This window comes from Castor canadensis, chromosome 6 (assembly GCF_047511655.1).
Source record: "Castor canadensis chromosome 6, mCasCan1.hap1v2, whole genome shotgun sequence".
Lineage (NCBI taxonomy): Eukaryota > Metazoa > Chordata > Mammalia > Rodentia > Castoridae > Castor > Castor canadensis.
The window spans coordinates 116,956,767-116,964,536 of record NC_133391.1 but is presented as its reverse complement, the minus strand read 5'-3'; positions in this window follow the sequence as shown (position 1 = coordinate 116,964,536).

Genomic DNA, 7,770 nt, shown 5'->3' with positions numbered 1-7,770 from the left:
CATGCATGTACTCAGTGATGAGTCAATCAAAGGTGCAATGAGATGAGGGCTCATATACCATCTTAACAAAGGAATAGATTTGTGAAGTGACAAGGCTCAGGAAAAGGGGTTTTGGGCAAGGGGCAGGACGTTGTGGGAAGGTAAATGCATGGAGGAAGCTTTTGGACGATAAGGATTGTTTTAGTAAGATTTGTTTGTGTGGACCCAATTCAGTGCCAACTTTTCATCTCCAGTGACAACAGTTGTTTTCTTCCTCCATGGGAGAGGGAAGGGGAGTTCCTTCATCAAGGGAAACTTACATCCCACTTTGAGGCTGATATGGCGGGTAGAGAGCTTTTCCTGCATCTGTTGTTTCTCAATGAACTCAACTCAAAAAGATTCCATTGTCAGGGATAGCAGGTGTGTGTGTGGTGGGGGGAGGGGGTGACACACATTCTGATTTACTTCACAAGGAAGGCCAGGACTGCCGGCAACCACCAGAAGCCAGAAAATAGTTGTAGAATGGATTCTCCCTCAAGGACCCAAAAGGAACCAACTCTCTTCACACCTTGATCTCAGAGTCTGGCTTCCCACAAGAGAATGAACCTGTGTTCTTTTAAGTCACCATGTGTGCGGTGATTTCTTACAGAAGCCCCAGGATCTAGGCCTAGGCTGGGATGAAGCAACTACGTGGGGCCTCTTTGTAGGCTTCAGCTTTAAGCCATGTGGTGGCTTTGTTCTGGGACGAAGCTTCCTGAGAGTAAGTGTCTGAAGGACATGACCTTCAAGAGACCAAGGCAGAGCTGGAAGGCTTCCTCTTACCTAGTCTTGGAAGTCATATAATGTCATTGCCACCATCCAGACTCAAGGAGGGGCATAAAGACTCCATCTCTCAATTAGAGGCATGCCAAGAATTTACAGACATGTTCTTGACCACCTCAAGGAGTTAACCGTTTGGAATAGAGAGTAGGGCAGGGCCACATGTAACTATATGAATTTATAAAATGAAATAAAAATTCAGTGCCTCAGTCACACCAACCACATTTCAAGTACTCAGTGTCTGTGACTCATGGCTATTGTAATGATCAGCACTGATGTAGAACTTTCCATCATGGCAGAAGGTTCTACTGGCAGTGCTGCCATAGACAGAGGGAGCACAAAGGACAAAGGCTTTGAATTGGAAAATCAGAACAGGAGAGCTGTCTTACAGCTATAGCTGAATTTGGCTATGGTTTGCCCAGTACTTTGAATATTTTCGGTCTTTCCAAAGTAGGTTGGATGAAAGAATGCATTCAGGAAGCTCATGTGTACCAAGTGTATCACTCTACAGAAAAGTAGTACAGGATGAGACTGAAGAAGGAGCCAGGGTCAGACCATATAAGGCCTTTCTGACCATTTTCAGGAATTTATATTTTCCTTTAAGTAAAATAGAACTGCCTAATGTTATTTTATATTTCAAATATTTATGAGAGGCTTATGAAGAAAACAACTTTACCGTGGTTAGTCAGTATTTTTTGATAGCAAAAGGTTCTGTTGCAAGAGGCAAAAATCCAAAATAAACACAGCATAATTGATCTGGGAACTATTTCTGTCTCCAGTCACCTGGAGTTGCTGGTACAGCAACTCTAAACTCATCAGGACCCCCAGGCTCTTAGATCTTGTTTCCATTGTGTGTTCCAAAATGTCTGCTATTATATCTGTTGTCCAGCCAGCAAAGAGGAAAGAGGACTGCTGCCCTTCATATCCAGAGTGATCTGTTGAGATCTTTAATTTAATTATATCTGTGAACAGTTTTTCCCCAACTAAGGTCATATTTGCAGGTCCCAGGGTTTAGGACATGGTCATTTCAAAGGCGCTTAGAGAGTGGCACATAAAACTTGCTCTGCGTCCTGTTGACCAGTACTCCAGAATGCCAACCTTGCACGGATGCCTGAGATTTATAATCTTGGTCTTAGGAAGTATGGGTTCAACTTAAAAGAAGAGTTCTAGTTTCTATTATTAAGGAAGGAGAGGAAATGGGAGGGACAGTGACAAGGCATCTTTGACGAGTGCTTTGCACTACGCTTTTCCCCCTGGACTTGGAGGAGGAGGCACCAGTCCTCCTCATTGTCCATCGCAGCACCAGGCCTGGTGCCCAGCATGTAAGTCCACTCACTGATGGGGTGCTGCATTGCACACAGACTGTTTCAAGGTTTGTTATGACTCTCAGTGTCCTTTCAGATTTACTTCTTAGAAGCCATACCTTTCCCTCTTTCCCCTTTGCCAGAAGCACTGGGTTTTTCTCCAGCTTTCACTTGGAAAACATGATGGGGCTCTTGGAGATAAAACAAAATTTGGGGTTCTTTAGGAACTGGGCCCCCTGTAGTGTTAACTCTGGGTTTCACCACACAGAGCCTTTAGAATTTTGTCAGTTTCAGCTCAAGTGTTCCTCTCTGAACTGTTCTTGTCATGGGCTTCCCCTCCTGGTAAGGAGTGGTTGATTCTCTGTTCTTCTGATTCTCAGTGGCAGTTTGTCCTGTGGCCTCACTTTTCTGATGATCTTAAGAGTTGTTGATTCTCAATTTGTCAGAGTTTTGTTGTTGAGAAGACAGAAAGGGAGTGGACTGGCAGAGGGAAATATAGAAAGAGAGAAAAGGTAGGGGACAGCAATGAAAAGCAGGACATAAAGATCAAAGAAGATCCAAAGCCTGGATTCAAAGCCTGGAGTTCCACTTTCCTAGGGCCAGGTCAACCTGCCACCCATTCAGGGGTTCATCCATTTCCTGCTTTACAGCCTCCAGAGTGGCAGTTTTCAACTCGGATTGTTCATTAGCAATCCCTGGGGAGTTCCTACAACTCCTGTATCCAGGTGTACCCTACTTTTTTTTTTTTTTCAAATGAAAGAGTATTATTTATAAAAATTTCAGAGAATGAAGTGCCCTCCAGTTTGTATTCAGTTTAATGAAATTATTTGAAAACCTTGCAGGAAATTGTCTTGAAACTCTTTATTTATTTATTTATTTTTTATTATTCATGTACCCTACTTAAAAGCACCTAGAGGTTCTAATGTGTAGCTGGTGCTGAGAACCAGCTGTCCGGATACTTCTACTGGCTCAGGCCCTTCCCAGACCTGCACCATCACAATTTGCATTATACCAAGATGCACAGGTGGCTTCTGGGCACATTAAAATTTGGTAGCCCTGATGAGAAGATCCCCCGGTGCCCCCAGTTATGGGTGTCCTCAAGAAGTAGGCGGCTTCCTGCGAAGTGCAGCCTATTGACCACATGGTCAGTTGAGAAGTGTGAAGTAGCCAGAGTGGACTGTACACGTAAAAATGCTTTCTATGAATAGAATTAGATCTCCTGACAGGAGAAGTGTGTGGGTCTGTTAGTCTGAAACACCAGTACTGGGTTCATGAGTTTCTGGGACCAGTATAAAATCTTGAACTGGAACAATTACCAAGAGTTAGGGTTCCAAGCAGACCAAACAGACTTGAATAGAGAAGCAGTTAAAGCAGGAGGCTAAGAGGGCTGAACATCAGAGGTAAGAAAGGGAGGGAGGAAGAGTGGAAGTCGAGCCAATTAGGGGGAAGAGGAAGAGCTCAGGAGCAAGGGCTGGTGGACAGGGATGTCAAGGGCAGATGTCCAGAGAGAGGAAGTGCAACAGGTGGCCCTAAATACTGACTCCCCTGAGTCACTTGGAGGCTGTCTCTAGACCCTGATTTACAGTTATTTCTGTAAGTTCTGGTTACTTCCTTCCTTACAAGAACTCAGTGCTTTGTTGCTAATGACAGAATGTTTGCGACCCTTGCCACCTCTAAATTTATACATTGAAATCCTAACACCAAGTGGGATGGTGTTAGGAGGTTGGGAAGTAATTAGATCATAATGTGGAACCCTTATACATGGGATTAATGCCTTCAGGAGACATGAGAGCTTGTTCTTCTTTCTGTACCCAGGAATGTGAGGACATAATAAGACACGGTAAGATAACTATCTGTGAAACAGGAAGAGAGCCCTCACCAGACACCAGATCCACTCACAGTTTGATCTTGGCCTTGACAGCCTCCAGTACTGCGAGAAATAAATGCTTGTTATTTAAGTCACTTAATCTATGGTATATTTGTTATAGCACCACAAACTGATAGGGAAATTTGTGGAGCAAGGTACTAATAGGAATTTTTCTAGCACTACTCAACAGCACCAGGACAGAAAGCACAGGTGGTGAAGCAACTAAGAGTGCAGACTTTGGAGCCACAGGGTGTGAATTCCAATATCAGCTCTGCTACTTCTAGCTGGTGACCTTGGGCAAACCAGCTGACTTCCCTGGGCCCTTTCTTTATCTTCAAGGATGGCAACCAACTTATAAGGTTAAATGCGGAAAGAATCTGAAGCAGAGTACAATGTGTGACACTGATGAATACATTCACATAAATACACGTAATATAATATTTAATGGCATATGGACACTTTATAATATACATAGGGAGCTGGGGACTTTTTCATTTACGATTGTTCTCATCCACTACTTGCATAGGTTCCTTCTATGCGACAATGCTAAATGAGAGTAAGAACACTTGAAAAGCAAAATAAAGCAAATCAATGTGTAGGACTTGTTTGCCCCCTAACTTAAATCAACAGTGAAACATATTTGATATGATTGGGAAATTTTGAAAATGGACTGAGTATTAGGTTACCCCGGCCTGTGTATGCTGTGGGTGTGCTGTGTGAGCCTGACTAAGAGCGACGGGGGAACGAGAAATAAAACACACACAGACATGCAGACATACAACAGAAAACAGAAGGCTGGGATCAGGAGGGCTGCACATTCCTGATGGGAAACGTGAGCACCTACCTGAGCCAGAGTGTTTATTTTATAGGTCAGTACAAGGAAAAGACTCAGGTAAAAATCAAGCTTTAACAATTCTTGATGCAAGGTGACAGGAATGAGTTTTGGTGGGCTGATTTTCCTAAGGCTAATGAAGCTTAATTACAGCACATCAGTTCTGGAACCATCAAGGCACACAGGACACCTTATCTAAGGTATTGATGAATCTGGCATCAGGGAGTCTCCTAACAGTTCTGGTGCTTTATCTAGTTTTGCATCAGGGGGCTGGTATGCAGACACAGCAGGTTGTTTTCTTCAAGGAGATGTGAGAACAAAGGTCAAGACACCAGGTGCTGGGGAAATTGTGCTAGAGGAGGCTGTGCAAAGCTGTGCAAACTCCATTATTCCCAGTCCAGGGTCATGCCTGGTCCCCAACATTAGGTGTTAGTGAATTATTTGTTTTGTTAGGTGGGATAATAGCATGGTGGTAGTGATTTTTTTTCTTTAAGTCCTTAGCAGTTAGGAGATCTATGTTGAAGTATTTGGTCAGACTATATGAGAAGGGCTCCTTCTGGCCTGTAGAAAATGTAGTCTACCATTAACAAGCAAAATACTATGGTGTGATATGCTGTCTGGCATTCATTTGAAAGCATTTCTGGGGAAGTGGAGCGGCCTAGATGAAACAGGATTGTGAAACAGTCGGCCACTGCGGGGCTGAGTGATGTGAGAATAAAGACTCATCAAGCCATTCTAGTTTTGTGTTTGCCTGAAACGTTCCAAAATCAAACTATATTGAAGTTTCCTTTGATGCTGTTTGACTGTATCATGACTATAAGTTAGTATTTATGACTACAAGTGAAAAAATTCCAATTCAACCTTGCTTAAACAAACAGAAAGGAGAGATCTGAATGGGCTGTGTATCTGTACCAGAGGGCAGCCCCGACTCTCAGAGGACTCTCTCTGTCACTATGTTTCTTCTTCATCCCTTTTGAAGCATTCATTCACTGACACAAATTTGTCTGGGTGATGGGTAGAGAGCTGTGCACATCCTTCTGTTTGTGATTAGAAAGTAGCAGGAGCCAGCATCAGTGGCCCACATCTGTAATTCTAGCTATTTGGGAAGCTGGGATCTGGAGGATGATGGTTTGAGGCCAGCCCAGGCAAGTAGTTTGAGAGACCCTGTCTCCAAAATAACCACAAGAAAATGGACTGGAGGGATAGCTCAAGGGGTAGAGTGTTTGCTTTGCAAGTGCAAAACCCTGAGTTCAAACCCCAGTCCCATCAAAAAAAAAAAAAGTAGTCAAAGAAACAACCCTAGATGAATGGATTAAGAAAATGTGGTATCTATACACAATGGAATTTTATGCAGCCATGAAGAAGAACGAAATGTTATCATTCGCTGGTAAATGGATGGAATTGGAGAACATCATTCTGAGTGAGGTTAGCCTGGCCCAAAAGACCAAAAATCGTATGTTCTCCCTCATATGCGGACATTAGATCAAGGGCAAACACAACAAGGGGATTGGACTTTGATCACATGAAGAGGCGAGAGCACACAAGGGAGGGGTGAGGATAGGTAAGACACCTAAAAAATTAGCTAGCATTTGTTGCCCTTAACGCAGAGAAACTAAAGCAGATACCTTAAAGCAACTGAGGCCAATAGGAAAAGGGGACCAGGAACTAGAGAAAAGGTTAGATCAAGAAGAATTAACCTAGAAGGTAACACCCACGCACAGGAAATCAATGTGAGTCAATGCCCTGTATAGCTATCCTTATCTCAACCAGCAAAAACCCTTGTTCCTTCCTATTGTTGCTTATACTCTCTCTACAACAAAATTAGAGATAAGGGCAAAATAGTATCTGCCGGGTAGCGAGGGGGTAGGGGGGAGAGTGAGGAGGTGGGGGATTAAGGGAGGGGGTGGGGGAAGGAGGGAGAAATGACCCAAACATTATATGCACATATGAATAAAATAAAAATTAAAAAAAAAAGAAACAACTGTAATTTTGTTACTTGGAGCAGTGGCTCTCCAAGTATAGTTCCTGGGCCAGCTGCATCAATATCACCTGGGAACTTGTTAGTGATGCAGATTCTGAGACCATTCCTATGGACTGAATGAGAACTTCTGCAGATGGGCCGAGATGATTGCAGAGATGGCTTGCTCTTCCCTAGCTTGTTTATATCATCAACTTGGGAGGTTTGGTAGGAGTTAGGGCAGGTGACACCAAGGGGAGTTTCAGTTTATTTATAGTCAGATCAAGGTGAACTCTAATAAGTTCTTTAAATTTTTGCATCAGCTTTCTTACTCCTCTTGATTTTTTTACTTCTTCACAACTTAACCTCCCTGCCCCACTCCAGTCTAGACTGGTTGCCATGCCTGTTGGTGCCCTGTCACCCTAGGAGCCCCTTCATTTCTTTCTACACGGGATTCCCTTTGCAGAATGTCCTGGCTTCCCAAAAAAGATTAGGGAAAGTCCCTGTAAACTTAGATTAATAATAGCCCTCGCTAAAAAATACTAGTACCCATTAAGACAAAATTAAATCATGGGTGAAAAATGGCAATGAACTCTCCATGTTGCAAATGAAAACAATAGGAAATACTCTAAAAACCGGAGCCAATTTCCTTTAGGCAGATACATTTTGCTAAGTTTTATTGGCCCAAAATTTTCAACTATCACCCAGGGTTGAAGTAAAAACTTGGAACCATATATGAAATGACACACAACTCCACATTTTATACTGAGAGTCCTACGCTATCTTGAGCCAGTGAAGAATTAAAATGATGTGATTCTCTTTTTCAATCTTTAACAAAAATTTTTAGGACAGTCACATCAACATGCTCACAAAAAATTCTAGCTAGGTAAAGACTGTTACACCACAAATATCTTTTAGAATTACAAAGATCTGAAGGTCTGAACTTGAGACTTCAATCACATAATTTTAAGTTAGTTATACTCCCCAAATCTATTGATTTTTTAAGTGAAAT